This window comes from Hordeum vulgare, chromosome 2H, assembly GCF_904849725.1.
Source record: "Hordeum vulgare subsp. vulgare chromosome 2H, MorexV3_pseudomolecules_assembly, whole genome shotgun sequence".
NCBI classification, from domain to species: domain Eukaryota; kingdom Viridiplantae; phylum Streptophyta; class Magnoliopsida; order Poales; family Poaceae; genus Hordeum; species Hordeum vulgare.
This window is the reverse complement of record NC_058519.1, coordinates 576,669,096-576,691,007: the sequence shown is the minus strand read 5'-3', so window position 1 is coordinate 576,691,007 and position 21,912 is coordinate 576,669,096. Positions and strand designations below refer to the sequence as shown.

The 21,912-nt window shown below is 45.8% G+C and overlaps 58 non-coding genes and 11 pseudogenes across 58 annotated transcripts; all 69 read right to left on the bottom strand.

The window, feature by feature from the left end:
- Positions 1 to 145: 145 nt before the first annotated feature.
- LOC123434019 lies at positions 146 to 264 on the bottom strand. The gene has a single exon (XR_006625312.1). It is a non-coding gene; the product is annotated as a 5S ribosomal RNA (ribosomal RNA).
- Positions 265 to 458: 194 nt separating this feature from the next.
- On the bottom strand, positions 459 to 577 carry LOC123437153. The gene has a single exon (XR_006628349.1). It is a non-coding gene; the product is annotated as a 5S ribosomal RNA (ribosomal RNA).
- Positions 578 to 765: 188 nt separating this feature from the next.
- On the bottom strand, positions 766 to 884 carry LOC123438323. The gene has a single exon (XR_006629472.1). It is a non-coding gene; the product is annotated as a 5S ribosomal RNA (ribosomal RNA).
- Positions 885 to 1,069: 185 nt separating this feature from the next.
- On the bottom strand, positions 1,070 to 1,182 carry LOC123433383 (annotated as a pseudogene).
- A 194-nt stretch (positions 1,183 to 1,376) lies between these two features.
- LOC123437002 lies at positions 1,377 to 1,495 on the bottom strand. The gene has a single exon (XR_006628207.1). It is a non-coding gene; the product is annotated as a 5S ribosomal RNA (ribosomal RNA).
- A 192-nt stretch (positions 1,496 to 1,687) lies between these two features.
- On the bottom strand, positions 1,688 to 1,785 carry LOC123433554 (annotated as a pseudogene).
- A 206-nt stretch (positions 1,786 to 1,991) lies between these two features.
- LOC123434018 lies at positions 1,992 to 2,110 on the bottom strand. The gene has a single exon (XR_006625311.1). It is a non-coding gene; the product is annotated as a 5S ribosomal RNA (ribosomal RNA).
- A 250-nt stretch (positions 2,111 to 2,360) lies between these two features.
- Positions 2,361 to 2,473, bottom strand: LOC123433498 (annotated as a pseudogene).
- Positions 2,474 to 2,661: 188 nt separating this feature from the next.
- On the bottom strand, positions 2,662 to 2,780 carry LOC123437994. The gene has a single exon (XR_006629153.1). It is a non-coding gene; the product is annotated as a 5S ribosomal RNA (ribosomal RNA).
- A 182-nt stretch (positions 2,781 to 2,962) lies between these two features.
- LOC123433414 lies at positions 2,963 to 3,075 on the bottom strand (annotated as a pseudogene).
- Positions 3,076 to 3,272: 197 nt separating this feature from the next.
- LOC123433088 lies at positions 3,273 to 3,391 on the bottom strand. The gene has a single exon (XR_006624642.1). It is a non-coding gene; the product is annotated as a 5S ribosomal RNA (ribosomal RNA).
- A 182-nt stretch (positions 3,392 to 3,573) lies between these two features.
- On the bottom strand, positions 3,574 to 3,692 carry LOC123435339. The gene has a single exon (XR_006626594.1). It is a non-coding gene; the product is annotated as a 5S ribosomal RNA (ribosomal RNA).
- Positions 3,693 to 3,906: 214 nt separating this feature from the next.
- LOC123433497 lies at positions 3,907 to 4,019 on the bottom strand (annotated as a pseudogene).
- A 194-nt stretch (positions 4,020 to 4,213) lies between these two features.
- LOC123434017 lies at positions 4,214 to 4,332 on the bottom strand. Its single transcript, XR_006625310.1, has one exon. It is a non-coding gene; the product is annotated as a 5S ribosomal RNA (ribosomal RNA).
- A 185-nt stretch (positions 4,333 to 4,517) lies between these two features.
- LOC123437706 lies at positions 4,518 to 4,636 on the bottom strand. The gene has a single exon (XR_006628881.1). It is a non-coding gene; the product is annotated as a 5S ribosomal RNA (ribosomal RNA).
- A 194-nt stretch (positions 4,637 to 4,830) lies between these two features.
- Positions 4,831 to 4,949, bottom strand: LOC123431686. The gene has a single exon (XR_006623274.1). It is a non-coding gene; the product is annotated as a 5S ribosomal RNA (ribosomal RNA).
- Positions 4,950 to 5,149: 200 nt separating this feature from the next.
- On the bottom strand, positions 5,150 to 5,268 carry LOC123434016. Its single transcript, XR_006625309.1, has one exon. It is a non-coding gene; the product is annotated as a 5S ribosomal RNA (ribosomal RNA).
- Positions 5,269 to 5,465: 197 nt separating this feature from the next.
- On the bottom strand, positions 5,466 to 5,584 carry LOC123434015. The gene has a single exon (XR_006625308.1). It is a non-coding gene; the product is annotated as a 5S ribosomal RNA (ribosomal RNA).
- A 197-nt stretch (positions 5,585 to 5,781) lies between these two features.
- Positions 5,782 to 5,900, bottom strand: LOC123432840. Its single transcript, XR_006624411.1, has one exon. It is a non-coding gene; the product is annotated as a 5S ribosomal RNA (ribosomal RNA).
- A 436-nt stretch (positions 5,901 to 6,336) lies between these two features.
- LOC123438421 lies at positions 6,337 to 6,455 on the bottom strand. The gene has a single exon (XR_006629564.1). It is a non-coding gene; the product is annotated as a 5S ribosomal RNA (ribosomal RNA).
- Positions 6,456 to 6,673: 218 nt separating this feature from the next.
- LOC123434013 lies at positions 6,674 to 6,792 on the bottom strand. Its single transcript, XR_006625306.1, has one exon. It is a non-coding gene; the product is annotated as a 5S ribosomal RNA (ribosomal RNA).
- A 232-nt stretch (positions 6,793 to 7,024) lies between these two features.
- On the bottom strand, positions 7,025 to 7,143 carry LOC123434012. Its single transcript, XR_006625305.1, has one exon. It is a non-coding gene; the product is annotated as a 5S ribosomal RNA (ribosomal RNA).
- A 367-nt stretch (positions 7,144 to 7,510) lies between these two features.
- LOC123436543 lies at positions 7,511 to 7,629 on the bottom strand. The gene has a single exon (XR_006627762.1). It is a non-coding gene; the product is annotated as a 5S ribosomal RNA (ribosomal RNA).
- Positions 7,630 to 7,856: 227 nt separating this feature from the next.
- On the bottom strand, positions 7,857 to 7,975 carry LOC123432812. The gene has a single exon (XR_006624381.1). It is a non-coding gene; the product is annotated as a 5S ribosomal RNA (ribosomal RNA).
- Positions 7,976 to 8,169: 194 nt separating this feature from the next.
- Positions 8,170 to 8,288, bottom strand: LOC123436079. The gene has a single exon (XR_006627315.1). It is a non-coding gene; the product is annotated as a 5S ribosomal RNA (ribosomal RNA).
- A 179-nt stretch (positions 8,289 to 8,467) lies between these two features.
- Positions 8,468 to 8,586, bottom strand: LOC123431732. The gene has a single exon (XR_006623321.1). It is a non-coding gene; the product is annotated as a 5S ribosomal RNA (ribosomal RNA).
- Positions 8,587 to 8,768: 182 nt separating this feature from the next.
- LOC123432368 lies at positions 8,769 to 8,887 on the bottom strand. The gene has a single exon (XR_006623954.1). It is a non-coding gene; the product is annotated as a 5S ribosomal RNA (ribosomal RNA).
- Positions 8,888 to 9,075: 188 nt separating this feature from the next.
- On the bottom strand, positions 9,076 to 9,194 carry LOC123436699. Its single transcript, XR_006627912.1, has one exon. It is a non-coding gene; the product is annotated as a 5S ribosomal RNA (ribosomal RNA).
- Positions 9,195 to 9,376: 182 nt separating this feature from the next.
- LOC123434011 lies at positions 9,377 to 9,495 on the bottom strand. Its single transcript, XR_006625304.1, has one exon. It is a non-coding gene; the product is annotated as a 5S ribosomal RNA (ribosomal RNA).
- A 194-nt stretch (positions 9,496 to 9,689) lies between these two features.
- On the bottom strand, positions 9,690 to 9,808 carry LOC123437887. The gene has a single exon (XR_006629052.1). It is a non-coding gene; the product is annotated as a 5S ribosomal RNA (ribosomal RNA).
- Positions 9,809 to 9,990: 182 nt separating this feature from the next.
- On the bottom strand, positions 9,991 to 10,109 carry LOC123434010. The gene has a single exon (XR_006625303.1). It is a non-coding gene; the product is annotated as a 5S ribosomal RNA (ribosomal RNA).
- A 179-nt stretch (positions 10,110 to 10,288) lies between these two features.
- LOC123438758 lies at positions 10,289 to 10,407 on the bottom strand. Its single transcript, XR_006629882.1, has one exon. It is a non-coding gene; the product is annotated as a 5S ribosomal RNA (ribosomal RNA).
- Positions 10,408 to 10,586: 179 nt separating this feature from the next.
- On the bottom strand, positions 10,587 to 10,705 carry LOC123438438. The gene has a single exon (XR_006629580.1). It is a non-coding gene; the product is annotated as a 5S ribosomal RNA (ribosomal RNA).
- Positions 10,706 to 10,887: 182 nt separating this feature from the next.
- LOC123434009 lies at positions 10,888 to 11,006 on the bottom strand. Its single transcript, XR_006625302.1, has one exon. It is a non-coding gene; the product is annotated as a 5S ribosomal RNA (ribosomal RNA).
- Positions 11,007 to 11,206: 200 nt separating this feature from the next.
- On the bottom strand, positions 11,207 to 11,325 carry LOC123432414. The gene has a single exon (XR_006623998.1). It is a non-coding gene; the product is annotated as a 5S ribosomal RNA (ribosomal RNA).
- A 179-nt stretch (positions 11,326 to 11,504) lies between these two features.
- On the bottom strand, positions 11,505 to 11,623 carry LOC123435786. Its single transcript, XR_006627033.1, has one exon. It is a non-coding gene; the product is annotated as a 5S ribosomal RNA (ribosomal RNA).
- A 160-nt stretch (positions 11,624 to 11,783) lies between these two features.
- LOC123433496 lies at positions 11,784 to 11,896 on the bottom strand (annotated as a pseudogene).
- A 194-nt stretch (positions 11,897 to 12,090) lies between these two features.
- On the bottom strand, positions 12,091 to 12,209 carry LOC123436078. The gene has a single exon (XR_006627314.1). It is a non-coding gene; the product is annotated as a 5S ribosomal RNA (ribosomal RNA).
- A 185-nt stretch (positions 12,210 to 12,394) lies between these two features.
- LOC123436077 lies at positions 12,395 to 12,513 on the bottom strand. Its single transcript, XR_006627313.1, has one exon. It is a non-coding gene; the product is annotated as a 5S ribosomal RNA (ribosomal RNA).
- A 179-nt stretch (positions 12,514 to 12,692) lies between these two features.
- Positions 12,693 to 12,811, bottom strand: LOC123431731. The gene has a single exon (XR_006623320.1). It is a non-coding gene; the product is annotated as a 5S ribosomal RNA (ribosomal RNA).
- Positions 12,812 to 12,993: 182 nt separating this feature from the next.
- On the bottom strand, positions 12,994 to 13,112 carry LOC123432367. The gene has a single exon (XR_006623953.1). It is a non-coding gene; the product is annotated as a 5S ribosomal RNA (ribosomal RNA).
- A 188-nt stretch (positions 13,113 to 13,300) lies between these two features.
- LOC123436698 lies at positions 13,301 to 13,419 on the bottom strand. Its single transcript, XR_006627911.1, has one exon. It is a non-coding gene; the product is annotated as a 5S ribosomal RNA (ribosomal RNA).
- Positions 13,420 to 13,601: 182 nt separating this feature from the next.
- On the bottom strand, positions 13,602 to 13,720 carry LOC123434008. The gene has a single exon (XR_006625301.1). It is a non-coding gene; the product is annotated as a 5S ribosomal RNA (ribosomal RNA).
- A 194-nt stretch (positions 13,721 to 13,914) lies between these two features.
- Positions 13,915 to 14,033, bottom strand: LOC123437886. Its single transcript, XR_006629051.1, has one exon. It is a non-coding gene; the product is annotated as a 5S ribosomal RNA (ribosomal RNA).
- Positions 14,034 to 14,215: 182 nt separating this feature from the next.
- On the bottom strand, positions 14,216 to 14,334 carry LOC123434006. Its single transcript, XR_006625300.1, has one exon. It is a non-coding gene; the product is annotated as a 5S ribosomal RNA (ribosomal RNA).
- Positions 14,335 to 14,513: 179 nt separating this feature from the next.
- LOC123432290 lies at positions 14,514 to 14,632 on the bottom strand. Its single transcript, XR_006623881.1, has one exon. It is a non-coding gene; the product is annotated as a 5S ribosomal RNA (ribosomal RNA).
- Positions 14,633 to 14,811: 179 nt separating this feature from the next.
- LOC123438437 lies at positions 14,812 to 14,930 on the bottom strand. The gene has a single exon (XR_006629579.1). It is a non-coding gene; the product is annotated as a 5S ribosomal RNA (ribosomal RNA).
- A 182-nt stretch (positions 14,931 to 15,112) lies between these two features.
- LOC123434005 lies at positions 15,113 to 15,231 on the bottom strand. Its single transcript, XR_006625299.1, has one exon. It is a non-coding gene; the product is annotated as a 5S ribosomal RNA (ribosomal RNA).
- A 200-nt stretch (positions 15,232 to 15,431) lies between these two features.
- On the bottom strand, positions 15,432 to 15,550 carry LOC123432413. The gene has a single exon (XR_006623997.1). It is a non-coding gene; the product is annotated as a 5S ribosomal RNA (ribosomal RNA).
- Positions 15,551 to 15,729: 179 nt separating this feature from the next.
- LOC123435784 lies at positions 15,730 to 15,848 on the bottom strand. The gene has a single exon (XR_006627032.1). It is a non-coding gene; the product is annotated as a 5S ribosomal RNA (ribosomal RNA).
- Positions 15,849 to 16,008: 160 nt separating this feature from the next.
- LOC123433495 lies at positions 16,009 to 16,121 on the bottom strand (annotated as a pseudogene).
- Positions 16,122 to 16,315: 194 nt separating this feature from the next.
- Positions 16,316 to 16,434, bottom strand: LOC123436076. Its single transcript, XR_006627312.1, has one exon. It is a non-coding gene; the product is annotated as a 5S ribosomal RNA (ribosomal RNA).
- Positions 16,435 to 16,619: 185 nt separating this feature from the next.
- Positions 16,620 to 16,738, bottom strand: LOC123432330. The gene has a single exon (XR_006623919.1). It is a non-coding gene; the product is annotated as a 5S ribosomal RNA (ribosomal RNA).
- A 191-nt stretch (positions 16,739 to 16,929) lies between these two features.
- LOC123432811 lies at positions 16,930 to 17,048 on the bottom strand. Its single transcript, XR_006624380.1, has one exon. It is a non-coding gene; the product is annotated as a 5S ribosomal RNA (ribosomal RNA).
- Positions 17,049 to 17,242: 194 nt separating this feature from the next.
- On the bottom strand, positions 17,243 to 17,340 carry LOC123433553 (annotated as a pseudogene).
- A 197-nt stretch (positions 17,341 to 17,537) lies between these two features.
- LOC123436140 lies at positions 17,538 to 17,656 on the bottom strand. The gene has a single exon (XR_006627375.1). It is a non-coding gene; the product is annotated as a 5S ribosomal RNA (ribosomal RNA).
- Positions 17,657 to 17,954: 298 nt separating this feature from the next.
- On the bottom strand, positions 17,955 to 18,067 carry LOC123433466 (annotated as a pseudogene).
- Positions 18,068 to 18,258: 191 nt separating this feature from the next.
- Positions 18,259 to 18,377, bottom strand: LOC123432628. The gene has a single exon (XR_006624201.1). It is a non-coding gene; the product is annotated as a 5S ribosomal RNA (ribosomal RNA).
- Positions 18,378 to 18,565: 188 nt separating this feature from the next.
- LOC123431947 lies at positions 18,566 to 18,684 on the bottom strand. Its single transcript, XR_006623552.1, has one exon. It is a non-coding gene; the product is annotated as a 5S ribosomal RNA (ribosomal RNA).
- Positions 18,685 to 18,872: 188 nt separating this feature from the next.
- LOC123436325 lies at positions 18,873 to 18,991 on the bottom strand. Its single transcript, XR_006627554.1, has one exon. It is a non-coding gene; the product is annotated as a 5S ribosomal RNA (ribosomal RNA).
- Positions 18,992 to 19,170: 179 nt separating this feature from the next.
- Positions 19,171 to 19,289, bottom strand: LOC123434004. Its single transcript, XR_006625298.1, has one exon. It is a non-coding gene; the product is annotated as a 5S ribosomal RNA (ribosomal RNA).
- A 200-nt stretch (positions 19,290 to 19,489) lies between these two features.
- LOC123432539 lies at positions 19,490 to 19,608 on the bottom strand. The gene has a single exon (XR_006624116.1). It is a non-coding gene; the product is annotated as a 5S ribosomal RNA (ribosomal RNA).
- Positions 19,609 to 19,790: 182 nt separating this feature from the next.
- Positions 19,791 to 19,909, bottom strand: LOC123434003. Its single transcript, XR_006625297.1, has one exon. It is a non-coding gene; the product is annotated as a 5S ribosomal RNA (ribosomal RNA).
- Positions 19,910 to 20,123: 214 nt separating this feature from the next.
- Positions 20,124 to 20,236, bottom strand: LOC123433591 (annotated as a pseudogene).
- A 194-nt stretch (positions 20,237 to 20,430) lies between these two features.
- On the bottom strand, positions 20,431 to 20,549 carry LOC123438513. The gene has a single exon (XR_006629650.1). It is a non-coding gene; the product is annotated as a 5S ribosomal RNA (ribosomal RNA).
- Positions 20,550 to 20,725: 176 nt separating this feature from the next.
- Positions 20,726 to 20,844, bottom strand: LOC123434001. The gene has a single exon (XR_006625295.1). It is a non-coding gene; the product is annotated as a 5S ribosomal RNA (ribosomal RNA).
- Positions 20,845 to 21,035: 191 nt separating this feature from the next.
- On the bottom strand, positions 21,036 to 21,154 carry LOC123434000. Its single transcript, XR_006625294.1, has one exon. It is a non-coding gene; the product is annotated as a 5S ribosomal RNA (ribosomal RNA).
- Positions 21,155 to 21,336: 182 nt separating this feature from the next.
- On the bottom strand, positions 21,337 to 21,455 carry LOC123435338. The gene has a single exon (XR_006626593.1). It is a non-coding gene; the product is annotated as a 5S ribosomal RNA (ribosomal RNA).
- A 340-nt stretch (positions 21,456 to 21,795) lies between these two features.
- On the bottom strand, positions 21,796 to 21,908 carry LOC123433588 (annotated as a pseudogene).
- Between the last annotated feature and the right edge of the window lie 4 nt (positions 21,909 to 21,912).

Here is a 21,912-nt window from a genome sequence, read left to right as displayed (position 1 = left end):
TGCCCCTACTACTACTACTAGTCGTTGGGTGTCAAGCACGGTGGGAAAAGTCACACAGTAATCGTCAAAAATAAGAAAATGAGGTCATATAGATCACGCTCCCGCGTCATCCTTGTCACGTGGCGCAAAAATATATTTAAAAAGGGGAATGCAACACGAGGACTTCCCAGGAGGTCACCCATCCTAGTACTACTCTCGCCCAAGCACGCTTAACTTCGGAGTTCTGATGGGATCCGGTGCTTTAGTGCTGGTATGATCGCATCCGACATGCAACTATCTATTTGTTCCTTATGCTTGCCCCTACTACTACTACTACTACTGCTACTACTACTAGTCGTTGGGTGTCAAGCGCGGTGGGAAAAATCACACAGTAATCGTCAAAAATAAGAAAATGAGGTCATATAGATCACGCTCCCGCGTCATCCTTGTCACGTGGCGCAAAAATATATTTAAAAAGGGGAATGCAACACGAGGACTTCCCACGAGGTCACCCATCCTAGTACTACTCTCGCCCAAGCACGCTTAACTTCGGAGTTCTGATGGGATCCGGTGCTTTAGTGCTGGTATGATCCCATCCGACATGCAACTATCTATTTGTTCCTTATGCTTGCCCCTACTACTACTACTACTACTACTACTAGTCGTTGGGTGTCAAGCGCGGTGGGAAAAGTCACACAGTAATCGTCAAAAATAAGAAAATGAGGTCATATAGATCACGCTCCCGCGTCATCCTTGTCACGCGGCGCAAAAATATATTTAAAAAGGGGAATGCAACACGAGGACTTCCCAGGAGGTCACCCATCCTAGTACTACTCTCGCCGAAGCACGCTTAACTTCGGAGTTCTGATGGGATCCGGTGCTTTAGTGCTGGTATGATCGCATCCGACATGCAACTATCTATTTGTTCCTTATGCTTGCCCCTACTACTACTACTACTACTACTAGTCGTTGGGTGTCAAGCGCGGTGGGAAAAGTCACACAGTAATCGTCAAAAATAAGAAAATGAGGTCATATAGATCACGGTCCCGCGTCATCCTTGTCACGTGGCGCAAAAATATATTTAAAAAGGGGAATGCAACACGAGGACTGAGGTCACCCATCCTAGTACTACTCTCGCCCAAGCACGCTTAACTTCGGAGTTCTGATGGGATCCGGTGCTTTAGTGCTGGTATGATCGCATCCGACATGCAACTATCTATTTGTTCCTTATGCTTTCCCGTACTACTACTACTACTACTACTACTACTACTAGTCGTTGGGTGTCAAGCGCGGTGGGAAAAGTCACACAGTAATCGTCAAAAATAAGAAAATGAGGTCATATAGATCACGCTCCCGCGTCATCCTTGTCACGTGGCGCAAAAATATATTTAAAAAGGGGAATGCAACACGAGGACTTCCCAGGAGGTCACCCATCCTAGTACTACTTTCGCCCAAGCACGCTTAACTTCGGAGTTCTGATGGGATCCGGTGCTTTAGTGCTGGTATGATCGCATCCGACATGCAACTATCTATTTGTTCCTTATGCTTGCCCCTACTACTACTACTACTACCACTACTACTACTAGTCGTTGGGTGTCAAGCGCGGTGGGAAAAGTCACACAGTAATCGTCAAAAAAAAAAATGAGGTCATATAGATCACGCTCCCGCGTCATCCTTGTCACGTGGCGCAAAAATATATTTAAAAAGGGGAATGCAACACGAGGACTTCCCAGGAGGTCGCCCAAGCACGCTTAACTTCGGAGTTCTGATGGGATCCGGTGCTTTAGTGCTGGTATGATCGCATCCGACATGCAACTATCTATTTGTTCCTTATGCTTACCCCTACTACTACTACTACTACTACTACTACTACTACTACTACTACTAGTCGTTGGGTGTCAAGCGCGGTGGGAAAAGTCACACAGTAATCGTCAAAAATAAGAAAATGAGGTCATATAGATCACGCTCCCGCGTCATCCTTGTCACGTGGCGCAAAAATATATTTAAAAAGGGGAATGCAACACGAGGACTTCCCAGGAGGTCACCCATCCTAGTACTACTCTCGCCCAAGCACGCTTAACTTCGGAGTTCTGATGGGATCCGGTGCTTTAGTGCTGGTATGATCGCATCCGACATGCAACTATCTATTTGTTCCTTATGCTTTCCCCTACTACTACTACTACTACAACTACTACTACTACTACTACAACTACTACTACTACTACTACAACTACTACTACTACTACTACTACTACTACTACTACTACTACTACTACTACTACTACTAGTCGTTGGGTGTCAAGCGCGGTGGGAAAAGTCACACAGTAATCGTCAAAAATAAGAAAATGAGGTCATATAGATCACGCTCCCGCGTCATCCTTGTCACGTGGCGCAAAAATAGAGGTCACCCATCCTAGTACTACTCTCGCCCAAGCACGCTTAACTTCGGAGTTCTGATGGGATCCGGTGCTTTAGTGCTGGTATGATCGCATCCGACATGCAACTATCTATTTGTTCCTTATGTTTGCCCCTACTACTACTACTACTACTACTACTAGTCGTTGGGTGTCAAGCGCGGTGGGAAAAGTCACACAGTAATCGTCAAAAATAAGAAAATGAGGTCATATAGATCACGCTCCCGCGTCATCCTTGTCACGCGGCGCAAAAATATATTTAAAAAGGGGAATGCAACACGAGGACTTCCCAGGAGGTCACCCATCCTAGTACTACTCTCGCCCAAGCACGCTTAACTTCGGAGTTCTGATGGGATCCGGTGATTTAGTGCTGGTATGATAGCATCCGACATGCAACTATCTATTTGTTCCTTATGCTTGCCCCTACTACTACTACTACTACTAGTCGTTGGGTGTCAAGCGCGGTGGGAAAAGTCACACAGTAATCGTCAAAAATAAGAAAATCAGGTCATATAGATCACGGTCCCGCGTCATCCTTGTCACGTGGCGCAAAAATATATTTAAAAAGGGGAATGCAACACGAGGACTGAGGTCACCCATCCTAGTACTACTCTCGCCCAAGAACGCTTAACTTCGGAGTTCTGATGGGATCCGGTGCTTTAGTGCTGGTATGATCGCATCCGACATGCAACTATCTATTTGTTCCTTATGCTTTCCCGTACTACTACTACTACTACTACTACTACTACTACTAGTCGTTGGGTGTCAAGCGCGGTGGGAAAAGTCACACAGTAATCGTCAAAAATAAGAAAATGAGGTCATATAGATCACGGTCCCGCGTCATCCTTGTCACGTGGCGCAAAAATATATTTAAAAAGGGAAATGCAACACGAGGACTTCCCAGGAGGTCACCCATCCTAGTACTACTCTCGCCCAAGCACGCTTAACTTCGGAGTTCTGATGGGATCCGGTGCTTTAGTGCTGTTATGATCGTTTCCGACATGCAACTATCTATTTGTTCCTTATGCTTGCCCCTACTACTACTACTACTACTAGTCGTTGGGTGTCAAGCGCGGTGGGAAAAGTCACACAGTGATCGTCAAAAATAAGAAAATGAGGTCATATAGATCACGCTCCCGCGTCATCCTTGTCACGTGGCGCAAAAATATATTTAAAAAGGGGAATGCAACACGAGGACTTCCCAGGAGGTCACCCATCCTAGTACTACTCTCGCCCAAGCACGCTTAACTTCGGAGTTCTGATGAGATCCGGTGCTTTAGTGCTGGTATGATCGCATCCGACATGCAACTATCTATTTGTTCCTTATGCTTGCCCCTACTACTACTACTACTACAACTACTACTACTACTACTACTACTACTACTACTACTACTACTACTACTACTACTACTACTACTAGTCGTTGGGTGTCAAGCGCGGTGGGAAAAGTCACACAGTAATCGTCAAAAATAAGAAAATGAGGTCATATAGATCACGCTCCCGCGTCATCCTTGTCACGTGGCGCAAAAATAGAGGTCACCCATCCTAGTACTACTCTCGCCCAAGCACGCTTAACTTCGGAGTTCTGATGGGATCCGGTGCTTTAGTGCTGGTATGATCGCATCCGACATGCAACTATCTATTTGTTCCTTATGCTTGCCCCTACTACTACTACTACTACTACTACTACTACTAGTCGTTGGGTGTCAAGCGCGGTGGGAAAAGTCACACAGTAATCGTCAAAAATAAGAAAATGAGGTCATATAGATCACGCTCCCGCATCATCCTTGTCACGTGGCGCAAAAATATATTTAAAAAGGGGAATGCAACACGAGGACTTCCCAGGAGGTCACCCATCCTAGTACTACTCTCGCCCAAGCACGCTTAACTTCGGAGTTCTGATGGGATCCGGTGCTTTAGTGCTGGTATGATCGCATCCGACATGCAACTATCTATTTGTTCCTTATGCTTGCCCCTACTACTACTACTACTACTACTAGTCGTTGGGTGTCAAGCGCGGTGGGAAAAGTCACACAGTAATCGTCATAAATAAGAAAATGAGGTCATATAGATCACGCTCCCGCGTCATCCTTGTCACGTGGCGCAAAAATATATTTAAAAAGGGGAATGCAACACGAGGACTTCCCAGGAGGTCACCCATCCTAGTACTACTCTCGCCCAAGCACGCTTAACTTCGGAGTTCTGATGGGATCCGGTGCTTTAGTGCTGCTATGATCGCATCCGACATGCAACTATCTATTTGTTCCTTATGCTTGCCCCTACTACTACTACTACTACCACTACTACTACTAGTCGTTGGGTGTCAAGCGTGGTGGGAAAAGTCACACAGTAATCGTCAAAAATAAGAAAATGAGGTCATATAGATCACGCTCCCGCGTCATCCTTGTCACGTGGCGCAAAAATATATTTAAAAAGGGGAATGCAACACAAGGACTACCCACGAGGTCACCCATCCTAGTACTACTCTCGCCCAAGCACGCTTAACTTCGGAGTTCTGATGGGATCCGGTGCTTTAGTGCTGGTATGATCACATCCGACATGCAACTATCTATTTGTTCCTTATGCTGGCCCCTACTACTACTACTACTACTATTACTACTACTACTACTAGTCGTTGGGTGTCAAGCGCGGTGGGAAAAGTCACACAGTAATCGTCAAAAATAAGAAAATGAGGTCATATAGATCACGCTCCCGCGTCATCCTTGTCACGTGGCGCAAAAATATATTTTAAAAGGGGAATGCAACACGAGGACTTCCCAGGAGGTCACCCATCCTAGTACTACTCTCGCCCAAGCACGCTTAACTTCGGAGTTCTGATGGGATCCGGTGCTTTAGTGCTGGTATGATCGCATCCGACATGCAACTATCTATTTGTTCCTTATGCTTTCCCCTACTACTACTACTACTACTACCACTACTACTACTAGTCGTTGGGTGTCAAGCGCGGTGGGAAAAGTCACACAGTAATCGTCAAAAATAAGAAAATGAGGTCATATAGATCACGCTCCCGCGTCATCCTTGTCACGTGGCGCAAAAATATATTTAAAAAGGGGAATGCAACACGAGGACTTCCCAGGAGGTCACCCATCCTAGTACTACTCTCGCCCAAGCACGCTTAACTTCGGAGTTCTGATGGGATCCGGTGCTTTAGTGCTGGTATGATCGCATCCGACATGCAACTATCTATTTGTTCCTTATGCTTTCCCCTACTACTACTACTACTACTACCACTACTACTACTAGTCGTTGGGTGTCAAGCGCGGTGGGAAAAGTCACACAGTAATCGTCAAAAATAAGAAAATGAGGTCATATAGATCACGCTCCCGCGTCATCCTTGTCACGTGGCGCAAAAATATATTTAAAAAGGGGAATGCAACACGAGGACTTCCCAGGAGGTCACCCATCCTAGTACTACTCTCGCCCAAGCACGCTTAACTTCAGAGTTCTGATGGGATCCGGTGCTTTAGTGTTGGTATGATCGGATCCGACATGCAACTATCTATTTGTTCCTTATGCTTGCCCTTACTACTACTACTACTACTAGTCGTTGGGTGTCAAGCGCGGTGGGAAAAGTCACACAATAATCGTCAAAAATAAGAAAATGAGGTCATATAGATCACGGTCCCGCGTCATCCTTGTCACGTGGCGCAAAAATATATTTAAAAAGGGGAATGCAACACGAGGACTTCCTGATCCGGTGCTTTAGTGCTGGTATGATCGCATCCGACATGCAACTATCTATTTGTTCCTTATGTTTGCCCCTACTACTACTACTACTACTACCACTACTACTACTAGTCGTTGGGTTTCAAGCGCGGTGGGAAAAGTCACACAGTAATTGTCAAAAATAAGAAAATGAGGTCATATAGATCACGCTCCCGCGTCATCCTTGTCACGTGGCGCAAAAATATATTTAAAAAGGGGAATGCAACACGAGGACTTCCGAGGAGGTCACCCATCCTAGTACTACTCTCGCCCAAGCACGGTTAACTTCGGAGTTCTGATGGGATCCGGTGCTTTAGTGCTGGTATGATCGCATCCGACATGCAACTATCTATTTGTTCCTTATGGTTTCCACTACTACTACTACTACTCCTACTACTACTACTACTACTACTACTACTACTACTATTAGTCGTTGGGTGTCAAGCGCGGTGGGAAAAGTCACACAGTAATCGTCAAAAATAAGAAAATGAGGTCATATAGATCACGGTCCCGCGTCATCCTTGTCACGTGGCGCAAAAATATATCTAAAAAGGGGAATGCAACACGAGGACTTCCCAGGAGGTCACCCATCCTAGTACTACTCTCGCCCAAGCACGCTTAACTTCGGAGTTCTGATGGGATCCGGTGCTTTAGTGCTGGTATGATCGCATCCGACATGCAACTATCTATTTGTTCCTTATGCTTTCCCCTACTACTACTACTACTCCTACTACTACTACTCCTACTACTACTACTACTACTACTACTACTACTACTATTAGTCGTTGGTGTCAAGCGCGGTGGGAAAAGTCACACAGTAATCGTCAAAAATAAGAAAATGAGGTCATATAGATCACGGTCCCGCGTCATCCTTGTCACGTGGCGCAAAAATATATTTAAAAAGGGGAATGCAACACGAGGACTTCCCAGGAGGTCACCCATCCTAGTACTACTCTCGCCCAAGCACGCTTAACTTCGGAGTTCTGATGGGATCCGGTGCTTTAGTGCTGGTATGATCGCATCCGACATGCAACTATCTATTTGTTCCTTATGCTTGCCCCTACTACTACTACTACTACTAGTCGTTGGGTGTCAAGCGCGGTGGAAAAAGTCACACAGTAATCGTCAAAAATAAGAAAATGAGGTCATATAGATCACGCTCCCGCGTCATCCTTGTCACGTGGCGCAAAAATATATTTAAAAAGGGGAATGCAACAACTATCTATTTGTTCCTTATGCTTGCCCCTACTACTACTACTACTACTAGTCGTTGGGTGTCAAGCGCGGTGGAAAAAGTCACACAGTAATCGTCAAAAATAAGAAAATGAGGTCATATAGATCACGCTCCCGCGTCATCCTTGTCACGTGGCGCAAAAATATATTTAAAAAGGGGAATGCAACACGAGGACTTCCCAGGAGGTCACCCATCCTAGTACTACTCTCGCCCAAGCACGCTTAACTTCGAAGTTCTGATGGGATCCGGTGCTTTAGTGCTGGTATGATCGCATCCGACATGCAACTATCTATTTGTTCCTTATGCTTTCCCCTACTACTACTACTCCTACTACTACTACTACTACTACTACTACTACTACTACTACTACTACTACTAGTCGTTGGGTGTCAAGCGCGGTGGGAAAAGTCACACAGTAATCGTCAAAAATAAGAAAATGAGGTCATATAGATCACGCTCCCGCGTCATCCTTGTCACGTGGCGCAAAAATATATTTAAAAAGGGGAATGCAACACGAGGACTTCCCAGGAGGTCACCCATCCTAGTACTACTTTCGCCCAAGCACGCTTAACTTCGGAGTTCTGATGGGATCCGATGCTTTAGTGCTGGTATGATCGGATCCGACATGCAACTATCTATTTGTTCCTTATGCTTGCCCCTACTACTACTACTACTACCACTACTACTACTAGTCGTTGGGTGTCAAGCGCGGTGGGAAAAGTCACACAGTAATCGTCAAAAATAAGAAAATGAGGTCATATAGATCACGCTCCCGCGCCATCCTTGTCACGTGGCGCAAAAATATATTTAAAAAGGGGAATGCAACACGAGGACTTCCCAGGAGGTCACCCATCCTAGTACTACTCTCGCCCAAGCACGCTTAACTTTGGAGTTCTGATGGGATCCGGTGCTTTAGTGCTGGTATGATCGCATCCGACATGCAACTATCTATTTGTTCCTTATGCTTGCCCCTACTACTACTACTACTAGTCGTTGGGTGTCAAGCACGGTGGGAAAAGTCACACAGTAATCGTCAAAAATAAGAAAATGAGGTCATATAGATCACGCTCCCGCGTCATCCTCGTCACGTGGCGCAAAAATATATTTAAAAAGGGGGATGCAACACGAGGACTTCCCAGGAGGTCACCCATCCTAGTACTACTCTCGCCCAAGCACGCTTAACTTCGGAGTTCTGATGGGATCCGATGCTTTAGTGCTGTTATGATCGCATCCGACATGCAACTATCTATTTGTTCCTTATGCTTTCCCGTACTACTACTACTACTACTAGTCGTTGGGTGTCAAGCGCGGTGGGAAAAGTCACACAGTAATCGTCAAAAATAAGAAAATGAGGTCATATAGATCACGCTCCCGCGTCATCCTTGTCACGTGGCGCAAAAATATATTTAAAAAGGGGAATGCAACACGAGGACTTCCGAGGAGGTCACCCATCCTAGTACTACTTTCGCCCAAGCACGCTTAACTTCGGAGTTCTGATGGGATCCGATGCTTTAGTGCTGGTATGATCGCATCCGACATGCAACTATCTATTTGTTCCTTATGCTTGCCCCTACTACTACTACTACTACTACTACTAGTCGTTGGGTGTCAAGCGCGGTGGGAAAAGTCACACAGTAATCGTCAAAAATAAGAAAATGAGGTCATATAGATCACGCTCCCGCGTCATCCTTGTCACGTGGCGCAAAAATATATTTAAAAAGGGGAATGCAACACGAGGACTTCCCAGGAGGTCACCCATCCTAGTACTACTCTCGCCCAAGCACGCTTAACTTCGGAGTTCTGATGGGATCCCGTGCTTTAGTGCTGGTATGATCGCATCCGACATGCAACTATCTATTTGTTCCTTATGCTTGCCCCTACTACTACTACTACTACTAGTCGTTGGGTGTCAAGCACGGTGGGAAAAGTCACACAGTAATCGTCAAAAATAAGAAAATGAGGTCATATAGATCACGGTCCCGCGTCATCCTTGTCACGTGGCGCAAAAATATATTTAAAAAGAGGAATGCAACACGAGGACTTCCCAGGAGGTCACCCATCCTAGTACTACTCTCGCCCAAGCACGCTTAACTTCGGAGTTCTGATGGGATCCGGTGCTTTAGTGCTGGTATGATCGCATCCAACATGCAACTATCTATTTGTTCCTTATGCTTGCCCCTACTACTACTACTACTACTACTACTACTACTAGTCGTTGGGTGTCAAGCGCGGTGGGAAAAGTCACACAGTAATCGTCAAAAATAAGTAAATGAGGTCATATAGATCACGCTCCCGCGTCATCCTTGTCACGTGGCGCAAAAATATATTTAAAAAGGGGAATGCAACACGAGGACTTCCCAGGAGGTCACCCATCCTAGTACTACTCTCGCCCAAGCACGCTTAACTTCGGAGTTCTGATGGGATCCGGTGCTTTAGTGCTGTTATGATCGCATCCGACATGCAACTATCTATTTGTTCCTTATGCTTGCCCCTACTACTACTACTACTACTAGTCGTTGGGTGTCAAGCACGGTGGGAAAAGTCACACAGTAATCGTCAAAAATAAGAAAATGAGGTCATATAGATCACGCTCCCGCGTCATCCTTGTCACGTGGCGCAAAAATATATTTAAAAAGGGGAATGCAACACGAGGACTTCCCAGGAGGTCACCCATCCTAGTACTACTCTCGCCCAAGCACGCTTAACTTCGGAGTTCTGATGGGATCCGGTGCTTTAGTGCTGGTATGATCGCATCCGACATCCAACTATCTATTTGTTCCTTATGCTTGCCCCTACTACTACTACTACTAGTCGTTGGGTGTCAAGCGCGGTGGGAAAAGTCACACAGTAATCGTCAAAAATAAGAAAATGAGGTCATATAGATCACGCTCCCGCGTCATCCTTGTCACGTGGTGCAAAAATATATTTAAAAAGGGGAATGCAACACGAGGACTTCCCAGGAGGTCACCCATCCTAGTACTACTTTCGCCCAAGCACGCTTAACTTCGGAGTTCTGATGGGATCCGATGCTTTAGTGCTGGTATGATCGCATCCGACATGCAACTATCTATTTGTTCCTTATGCTTGCCCCTACTACTACTACTAGTAGTCGTTGGGTGTCAAGCGCGGTGGGAAAAGTCACACAGTAATCGTCAAAAATAAGAAAATGAGGTCATATAGATCACGCTCCCGCGTCATCCTTGTCACGTGGCGCAAAAATATATTTAAAAAGGGGAATGCAACACGAGGACTTCCAAGGAGGTCACCCATCCTAGTACTACTCTCGCCCAAGCACGCTTAACTTCGGAGTTCTGATGGGATCCCGTGCTTTAGTGCTGGTATGATCGCATCCGACATGCAACTATCTATTTGTTCCTTATGCTTGCCCCTACTACTACTACTACTACTAGTCGTTGGGTGTCAAGCGCGGTGGGAAAAGTCACACAGTAATCGTCAAAAATAAGAAAATGAGGTCATATAGATCACGGTCCCGCGTCATCCTTGTCACGTGGCGCAAAAATATATTTAAAAAGGGGAATGCAACACGAGGACTTCCCAGGAGGTCACCCATCCTAGTACTACTCTCGCCCAAGCACGCTTAACTTCGGAGTTCTGATGGGATCCGGTGCTTTAGTGCTGGTATGATCGCATCCAACATGCAACTATCTATTTGTTCCTTATGCTTGCCCCTACTACTACTACTACTACTACTACTACTACTACTACTAGTCGTTGGGTGTCAAGCGCGGTGGGAAAAGTCACACAGTAATCGTCAAAAATAAGTAAATGAGGTCATATAGATCACGCTCCCGCGTCATCCTTGTCACGTGGCGCAAAAATATATTTAAAAAGGGGAATGCAACACGAGGACTTCCCAGGAGGTCACCCATCCTAGTACTACTCTCGCCCAAGCACGCTTAACTTCGGAGTTTTGATGGGATCCGGTGCTTTAGTGCTGTTATGATCGCATCCGACATGCAACTATCTATTTGTTCCTTATGCTTGCCCCTACTACTACTACTACTAGTCGTTGGGTGTCAAGCACGGTGGGAAAAGTCACACAGTAATCGTCAAAAATAAGAAAATGAGGTCATATAGATCACGCTCCCGCGTCATCCTTGTCACGTGGCGCAAAAATATATTTAAAAAGGGGAATGCAACACGAGGACTTCCCAGGAGGTCACCCATCCTAGTACTACTCTCGCCCAAGCACGCTTAACTTCAGAGTTCTGATGGGATCCGGTGCTTTAGTGCTGGTATGATCGCATCCAACATGCATCTATCTATTTGTTCCTTATGCTTGCCCCTACTACTACTACTACTACTACTATTACTAGTCGTTGGGTGTCAAGCGCGGTGGGAAAAGTCACATAGTAATCGTCAAAAATAAGAAAATAAGGTCATATAGATCACGCTCCCGCGTCATCCTTGTCACGTGGCGCAAAAATAGAGGTCACCCATCCTAGTACTACTCTCGCCCAAGCACGCTTAACTTCGGAGTTCTGATGGGATCCGGTGCTTTAGTGCTGGTATGATCGCATCCGACATGCAACTATCTATTTGTTCCTTATGCTTGCCCCTACTACTACTACTACTACTACTACTACTACTAGTCGTTGGGTGTCAAGCGCGGTGGGATAAGTCACACAGTAATCGTCAAAAATAAGAAAATGAGGTCATATAGATCACGCTCCCGCGTCATCCTTGTCACGTGGCGCAAAAATATATTTAAAAAGGGGAATGCAACACGAGGACTTCCCAGGAGGTCACCCATCCTAGTACTACTCTCGCCCAAGCACGCTTAACTTTGGAGTTCTGATGGGATCCGGTGCTTTAGTGCTGGTATGATCGCATCCGACATGCAACTATCTATTTGTTCTTTATGCTTGCCCCTACTACTACTACTACTACTACTAGTCGTTGGGTGTCAAGCACGGTGGGAAAAGTCACACAGTAATCGTCAAAAATAAGAAAATGAGGTCATATAGATCACGCTCCCGCGTCATCCTCGTCACGTGGCGCAAAAATATATTTAAAAAGGGGAATGCAACACGAGGACTTCCCAGGAGGTCACCCATCCTAGTACTACTCTCGCCCAAGCACGCTTAACTTTGGAGTTCTGATGGGATCCGGTGCTTTAGTGCTGGTATGATCGCATCCGACATGCAACTATCTATTTGTTCCTTATGCTTGCCCCTACTACTACTACTACTAGTCGTTGGGTGTCAAGCACGGTGGGAAAAGTCACACAGTAATCGTCAAAAATAAGAAAATGAGGTCATATAGATCACGCTCCCGCGTCATCCTCGTCACGTGGCGCAAAAATATATTTAAAAAGGGGGATGCAACACGAGGACTTCCCAGGAGGTCACCCATCCTAGTACTACTCTCGCCCAAGCACGCTTAACTTCGGAGTTCTGATGGGATCCGATGCTTTAGTGCTGTTATGATCGCATCCGACATGCAACTATCTATTTGTTCCTTATGCTTTCCCGTACTACTACTACTACTACTAGTCGTTGGGTGTCAAGCGCGGTGGGAAAAGTCACACAGTAATCGTCAAAAATAAGAAAATGAGGTCATATAGATCACGCTCCCGCGTCATCCTTGTCACGTGGCGCAAAAATATATTTAAAAAGGGGAATGCAACACGAGGACTTCCGAGGAGGTCACCCATCCTAGTACTACTTTCGCCCAAGCACGCTTAACTTCGGAGTTCTGATGGGATCCGATGCTTTAGTGCTGGTATGATCGCATCCGACATGCAACTATCTATTTGTTCCTTATGCTTGCCCCTACTACTACTACTACTACTACTACTAGTCGTTGGGTGTCAAGCGCGGTGGGAAAAGTCACACAGTAATCGTCAAAAATAAGAAAATGAGGTCATATAGATCACGCTCCCGCGTCATCCTTGTCACGTGGCGCAAAAATATATTTAAAAAGGGGAATGCAACACGAGGACTTCCCAGGAGGTCACCCATCCTAGTACTACTCTCGCCCAAGCACGCTTAACTTCGGAGTTCTGATGGGATCCCGTGCTTTAGTGCTGGTATGATCGCATCCGACATGCAACTATCTATTTGTTCCTTATGCTTGCCCCTACTACTACTACTACTACTAGTCGTTGGGTGTCAAGCACGGTGGGAAAAGTCACACAGTAATCGTCAAAAATAAGAAAATGAGGTCATATAGATCACGGTCCCGCGTCATCCTTGTCACGTGGCGCAAAAATATATTTAAAAAGAGGAATGCAACACGAGGACTTCCCAGGAGGTCACCCATCCTAGTACTACTCTCGCCCAAGCACGCTTAACTTCGGAGTTCTGATGGGATCCGGTGCTTTAGTGCTGGTATGATCGCATCCAACATGCAACTATCTATTTGTTCCTTATGCTTGCCCCTACTACTACTACTACTACTACTACTACTACTAGTCGTTGGGTGTCAAGCGCGGTGGGAAAAGTCACACAGTAATCGTCAAAAATAAGTAAATGAGGTCATATAGATCACGCTCCCGCGTCATCCTTGTCACGTGGCGCAAAAATATATTTAAAAAGGGGAATGCAACACGAGGACTTCCCAGGAGGTCACCCATCCTAGTACTACTCTCGCCCAAGCACGCTTAACTTCGGAGTTCTGATGGGATCCGGTGCTTTAGTGCTGTTATGATCGCATCCGACATGCAACTATCTATTTGTTCCTTATGCTTGCCCCTACTACTACTACTACTACTAGTCGTTGGGTGTCAAGCACGGTGGGAAAAGTCACACAGTAATCGTCAAAAATAAGAAAATGAGGTCATATAGATCACGCTCCCGCGTCATCCTTGTCACGTGGCGCAAAAATATATTTAAAAAGGGGAATGCAACACGAGGACTTCCCAGGAGGTCACCCATCCTAGTACTACTCTCGCCCAAGCACGCTTAACTTCGGAGTTCTGATGGGATCCGGTGCTTTAGTGCTGGTATGATCGCATCCGACATCCAACTATCTATTTGTTCCTTATGCTTGCCCCTACTACTACTACTACTAGTCGTTGGGTGTCAAGCGCGGTGGGAAAAGTCACACAGTAATCGTCAAAAATAAGAAAATGAGGTCATATAGATCACGCTCCCGCGTCATCCTTGTCACGTGGTGCAAAAATATATTTAAAAAGGGGAATGCAACACGAGGACTTCCCAGGAGGTCACCCATCCTAGTACTACTTTCGCCCAAGCACGCTTAACTTCAGAGTTCTGATGGGATCCGATGCTTTAGTGCTGGTATGATCGCATCCGACATGCAACTATCTATTTGTTCCTTATGCTTGCCCCTACTACTACTACTAGTAGTCGTTGGGTGTCAAGCGCGGTGGGAAAAGTCACACAGTAATCGTCAAAAATAAGAAAATGAGGTCATATAGATCACGCTCCCGCGTCATCCTTGTCACGTGGCGCAAAAATATATTTAAAAAGGGGAATGCAACACGAGGACTTCCAAGGAGGTCACCCATCCTAGTACTACTCTCGCCCAAGCACGCTTAACTTCGGAGTTCTGATGGGATCCCGTGCTTTAGTGCTGGTATGATCGCATCCGACATGCAACTATCTATTTGTTCCTTATGCTTGCCCCTACTACTACTACTACTACTAGTCGTTGGGTGTCAAGCGCGGTGGGAAAAGTCACACAGTAATCGTCAAAAATAAGAAAATGAGGTCATATAGATCACGGTCCCGCGTCATCCTTGTCACGTGGCGCAAAAATATATTTAAAAAGGGGAATGCAACACGAGGACTTCCCAGGAGGTCACCCATCCTAGTACTACTCTCGCCCAAGCACGCTTAACTTCGGAGTTCTGATGGGATCCGGTGCTTTAGTGCTGGTATGATCGCATCCAACATGCAACTATCTATTTGTTCCTTATGCTTGCCCCTACTACTACTACTACTACTACTACTACTACTACTACTAGTCGTTGGGTGTCAAGCGCGGTGGGAAAAGTCACACAGTAATCGTCAAAAATAAGTAAATGAGGTCATATAGATCACGCTCCCGCGTCATCCTTGTCACGTGGCGCAAAAATATATTTAAAAAGGGGAATGCAACACGAGGACTTCCCAGGAGGTCACCCATCCTAGTACTACTCTCGCCCAAGCACGCTTAACTTCGGAGTTTTGATGGGATCCGGTGCTTTAGTGCTGTTATGATCGCATCCGACATGCAACTATCTATTTGTTCCTTATGCTTGCCCCTACTACTACTACTACTAGTCGTTGGGTGTCAAGCACGGTGGGAAAAGTCACACAGTAATCGTCAAAAATAAGAAAATGAGGTCATATAGATCACGCTCCCGCGTCATCCTTGTCACGTGGCGCAAAAATATATTTAAAAAGGGGAATGCAACACGAGGACTTCCCAGGAGGTCACCCATCCTAGTACTACTCTCGCCCAAGCACGCTTAACTTCAGAGTTCTGATGGGATCCGGTGCTTTAGTGCTGGTATGATCGCATCCAACATGCATCTATCTATTTGTTCCTTATGCTTGCCCCTACTACTACTACTACTACTACTATTACTAGTCGTTGGGTGTCAAGCGCGGTGGGAAAAGTCACATAGTAATCGTCAAAAATAAGAAAATAAGGTCATATAGATCACGCTCCCGCGTCATCCTTGTCACGTGGCGCAAAAATAGAGGTCACCCATCCTAGTACTACTCTCGCCCAAGCACGCTTAACTTCGGAGTTCTGATGGGATCCGGTGCTTTAGTGCTGGTATGATCGCATCCGACATGCAACTATCTATTTGTTCCTTATGCTTGCCCCTACTACTACTACTACTACTACTACTACTACTAGTCGTTGGGTGTCAAGCGCGGTGGGATAAGTCACACAGTAATCGTCAAAAATAAGAAAATGAGGTCATATAGATCACGCTCCCGCGTCATCCTTGTCACGTGGCGCAAAAATATATTTAAAAAGGGGAATGCAACACGAGGACTTCCCAGGAGGTCACCCATCCTAGTACTACTCTCGCCCAAGCACGCTTAACTTTGGAGTTCTGATGGGATCCGGTGCTTTAGTGCTGGTATGATCGCATCCGACATGCAACTATCTATTTGTTCTTTATGCTTGCCCCTACTACTACTACTACTACTACTAGTCGTTGGGTGTCAAGCACGGTGGGAAAAGTCACACAGTAATCGTCAAAAATAAGAAAATGAGGTCATATAGATCACGCTCCCGCGTCATCCTCGTCACGTGGCGCAAAAATATATTTAAAAAGGGGAATGCAACACGAGGACTTCCCAGGAGGTCACCCATCCTAGTACTACTCCCGCCCGAGCACGCTTAACTTCGGAGTTCTGATGGGATCCGATGCTTTAGTGCTGTTATGATCGCATCCGACATGCAACTATCTATTTGTTCCTTATGCTTTCCCGTACTACTACTACTACTACTACTACTACTAGTCGTTGGGTGTCAAGCGCGGTGGGAAAAGTCACACAGTAATCGTCAAAAATAAGAAAATGAGGTCATATAGATCACGCTCCCGCGTCATCCTTGTCACGTGGCGCAAAAATATATTTAAAAAGGGGAATGCAACACGAGGACTTCCCAGGAGGTCACCCATCCTAGTACTACTTTCGCCCAAGCACGCTTAACTTCGGAGTTCTGATGGGATCCGATGCTTTAGTGCTGGTATGATCGGATCCGACATGCAACTATCTATTTGTTCCTTATGCTTGCCCCTACTACTACTACTACTACCACTACTACTACTAGTCGTTGGGTGTCAAGCGCGGTGGGAAAAGTCACACAGTAATCGTCAAAAATAAGAAAATGAGGTCATATAGATCACGCTCCCGCGCCATCCTTGTCACGTGGCGCAAAAATATATTTAAAAAGGGGAATGCAACACGAGGACTTCCCAGGAGGTCGCCCAAGCACGCTTAACTTCGGAGTTCTGATGGGATCCGGTGCTTTAGTGCTGGTATGATCGCATCCGACATGCAACTATCTATTTGTTCCTTATGCTTGCCCCTACTACTACTACTACTACTACTACTACTACTACTAGTCGTTGGGTGTCAAGCGCGGTGGGAAAAGTCACACAGTAATCGTCAAAAATAAGAAAATGAGGTCATATAGATCACGCTCCCGCGTCATCCTTGTCACGTGGCGCAAAAATATATTTAAAAAGGGGATTGCAACACGAGGACTTCCCAGGAGGTCACCCATCCTAGTACTACTCTCGCCCAAGCACGCTTAACTTCGGAGTTCTGATGGGATCCGGTGCTTTAGTGCTGGTATGATCGCATCCGACATGCAACTATCTATTTGTTCCTTATGCTTTCCCCTACTACTACTACTACTACTACTACTACTACTACTACTACTACTACTACTACTACTACTACTACTACTACTACTACTACTACTACTACTACTACTACTACTACTACTACTACTACTACTACTACTACTACTACTACTACTACTACTACTACTACTACTACTACTACTAGTCGTTGGGTGTCAAGCGCGGTGGGAAAAGTCACACAGTAATCGTCAAAAATAAGGAAATGAGGTCATATAGATCACGCTCCCGCGTCATCCTTGTCACGTGGCACAAAAATAGAGGTCACCCATCCTAGTACTACTCTCGCCCAAGCACGCTTAACTTCGGAGTTCTGATGGGATCCGGTGCTTTAGTGCTGGTATGATCGCATCCGACATGCAACTATCTATTTGTTCCTTATGCTTGCCCCTACTACTACTACTACTACTACTACTACTAGTCGTTGGGTGTCAAGCGCGGTGGGAAAAGTCACACAGTAATCGTCAAAAATAAGAAAATGAGGTCATATAGATCACGCTCCCGCGTCATCCTTGTCACGTGGCGCAAAAATATATTTAAAAAGGGGAATGCAACCCGAGGACTTCCCAGGAGGTCACCCATCCTAGTACTACTCTCGCCCAAGGACGCTTAACTTCGGAGTTCTGATGGGATCCGTTGCTTTAGTGCTGGTATGATCGCATCCGACATGCAACTATCTATTTGTTCCTTATGCTTGCCCCTACTACTACTACTACTACTACTACTAGTCGTTGGGTGTCAAGCGCGGTGGGAAAAGTCACACAGTAATCGTCAAAAATAAGAAAATGAGGTCATATAGATCACGCTCCCGCGTCATCCTTGTCACGTGGCGCAAAAATATATTTAAAAAGGGGAATGCAACACGAGGACTTCCCAGGAGGTCACCCATCCTAGTACTACTCTCGCCCAAGGACGCTTAACTTCGGAGTTCTGATGGGATCCGTTGCTTTAGTGCTGGTATGATCGCATCCGACATGCAACTATCTATTTGTTCCTTATGCTTGCCCCTACTACTACTACTACTACTACTACTAGTCGTTGGGTGTCAAGCGCGGTGGGAAAAGTCACACAGTAATCGTCAAAAATAAGAAAATGAGGTCATATAGATCACGCTCCCGCGTCATCCTTGTCACGTGGCGCAAAAATATATTTAAAAAGGGGAATGCAACACGAGGACTTCCCAGGAGGTCACCCATCCTAGTACTACTCTCACCCAAGCACGCTTAACTTCGGAGTTCTGATGGGATCCGGTGCTTTAGTGCTGGTATGATCGCATCCGACATGCAACTATCTATTTGTTCCTTATGCTTGCCCCTACTACTACTACTACTAGTCGTTGGGTGTCAAGCGCGGTGGGAAAAGTCACACAGTAATCGTCAAAAATAAGAAAATAAGGTCATATAGATCACGGTCCCGCGTCATCCTTGTCACGTGGCGCAAAAATATATTTAAAAAGGGGAATGCAACACGAGGACTTCCCAGGAGGTCACCCATCCTAGTACTACTCTCGCCCAAGCACGCTTAACTTCGGAGTTCTGATGGGATCCGGTGCTTTAGTGCTGGTATGATCGCATCCGACATGCAACTATCTATTTGTTCCTTATGGTTGCCCCTACTACTACTACTACTAATACTACTACTACTACTACTAGTCGTTGGGTGTGAAACGCGGTGGGAAAAGTCACACAGTAATCGTCAAAAATAAGTAAATGAGGTCATATAGATCACGCTCCCGCGTCATCCTTGTCACGTGGCGCAAAAATATATTTAAAAAGGGGAATGCAACACGAGGACTTCCCAGGAGGTCACCCATCCTAGTACTACTCTCGCCCAAGCACGCTTAACTTCGGAGTTCTGATGGGATCCGGTGCTTTAGTGTAGTTATGATCGCATCCGACATGCAACTATCTATTTGTTCCTTATGCTTGCCCCTACTACTACTACTACTACTAGTCGTTGGGTGTCAAGCACGGTGGGAAAAGTCACACAGTAATCGTCAAAAATAAGAAAATGAGGTCATATAGATCACGCTCCCGCGTCATCCTTGTCACGTGGCGCAAAAATATATTTAAAAAGGGGAATGCAACACGAGGACTTCCCAGGAGGTCACCCATCCTAGTACTACTCTCGCCCAAGCACGCTTAACTTCGGAGTTCTGATGGGATCCGGTGCTTTAGTGCTGGTATGATCGCATCCGACATGCAACTATCTATTTGTTCCTTATGCTTGCCCCTACTACTACTACTACTACTACTACTACTACTACTACTACTACTACTACTACTACTACTACTACTACTACTACTACTACTACTAGTCGTTGGGTGTCAAGCGCGGTGGGAAAAGTCACACAGTAATCGTCAAAAATGAGAAAATGAGGTCATATAGATCACGCTCCCGCGTCATCCTTGTCACGTGGCGCAAAAATAGAGGTCACCCATCCTAGTACTACTCTCGCCCAAGCACGCTTAACTTCGGAGTTCTGATGGGATCCGGTGCTTTAGTGCTCGTATGATCGCATCCGACATGCAACTATCTATTTGTTCCTTATGCTTGCCCCTACTACTACTACTACTACTACTACTACTACTAGTCGTTGGGTGTCAAGCGCGGTGGGAAAAGTCACACAGTAATCGTCAAAAATAAGAAAGTGAGGTCATATAGATCACGCTCCCGCGTCATCCTTGTCACGTGGCGCAAAAATATATTTAAAAAGGGGAATGCAACACGAGGACTTCCCAGGAGGTCACCCATCCTAGTACTACTCTCGCCCAAGCACGCTTAACTTCGTAGTTCTGATGGGATCCGGTGCTTTAGTGCTGGTATGATTGCATCCGACATGCAACTATCTATTTGTTCCTTATGCTTGCCCCTACTACTACTACTAGTCGTTGGGTGTCAAGCACGGTGGGAAAAGTCACACAGTAATCGTCAAAAATAAGAAAATGAGGTCATATAGATCACGCTCCCGCGTCATCCTTGTCACGTGGCGCAAAAATATATTTAAAAAGGGGAATGCAACACGAGGACTTCCCAGGAGGTCACCCATCCTAGTACTACTCTCGCCCAAGCACGCTTAACTTCGGAGTTCTGATGGGATCCGGTGCTTTAGTGCTGGTATGATCGCATCCGACATGCAACTATCTATTTGTTCCTTATGCTTGCCCCTACTACTACTACTACTGCTACTACTACTAGTCGTTGGGTGTCAAGCGCGGTGGGAAAAATCACACAGTAATCGTCAAAAATAAGAAAATGAGGTCATATAGATCACGCTCCCGCGTCATCCTTGTCACGTGGCGCAAAAATATATTTAAAAAGGGGAATGCAACACGAGGACTTCCCAGGAGGTCACCCATCCTAGTACTACTCTCGCCCAAGCACGCTTAACTTCGGAGTTCTGATGGGATCCGGTGCTTTAGTGCTGGTATGATCGCATCCGACATGCAACTATCTATTTGTTCCTTATGCTTGCCCCTACTACTACTACTACTACTAGTCGTTGGGTGTCAAGCGCGGTGGGAAAAGTCACACAGTGATCGTCAAAAATAAGAAAATGAGGTCATATAGATCACGCTCCCGCGTCATCCTTGTCACGTGGCGCAAAAATATATTTAAAAAGGGGAATGCAACACGAGGACTTCCCAGGAGGTCACCCATCCTAGTACTACTCTCGCCCAAGCACGCTTAACTTCGGAGTTCTGATGAGATCCGGTGCTTTAGTGCTGGTATGATCGCATCCGACATGCAACTATCTATTTGTTCCTTATGCTTGCCCCTACTACTACTACTACTACAACTACTACTACTACTACTACTACTACTACTACTACTACTACTACTACTACTACTACTACTACTACTACTACTACTACTACTACTACTACTACTACTACTACTACTACTACTACTACTACTACTACTACTACTACTACTACTACTACTACTACTACTACTACTACTACTACTACTACTACTACTACTACTAGTCGTTGGGTGTCAAGCGCGGTGGGAAAAGTCACACAGTAATCGTCAAAAATAAGAAAATGAGGTCATATAGATCACGCTCCCGCGTCATCCTTGTCACGTGGCGCAAAAATAGAGGTCACCCATCCTAGTACTACTCTCGCCCAAGCACGCTTAACTTCGGAGTTCTGATGGGATCCGCTGCTTTAGTGCTGGTATGATCGCATCCGACA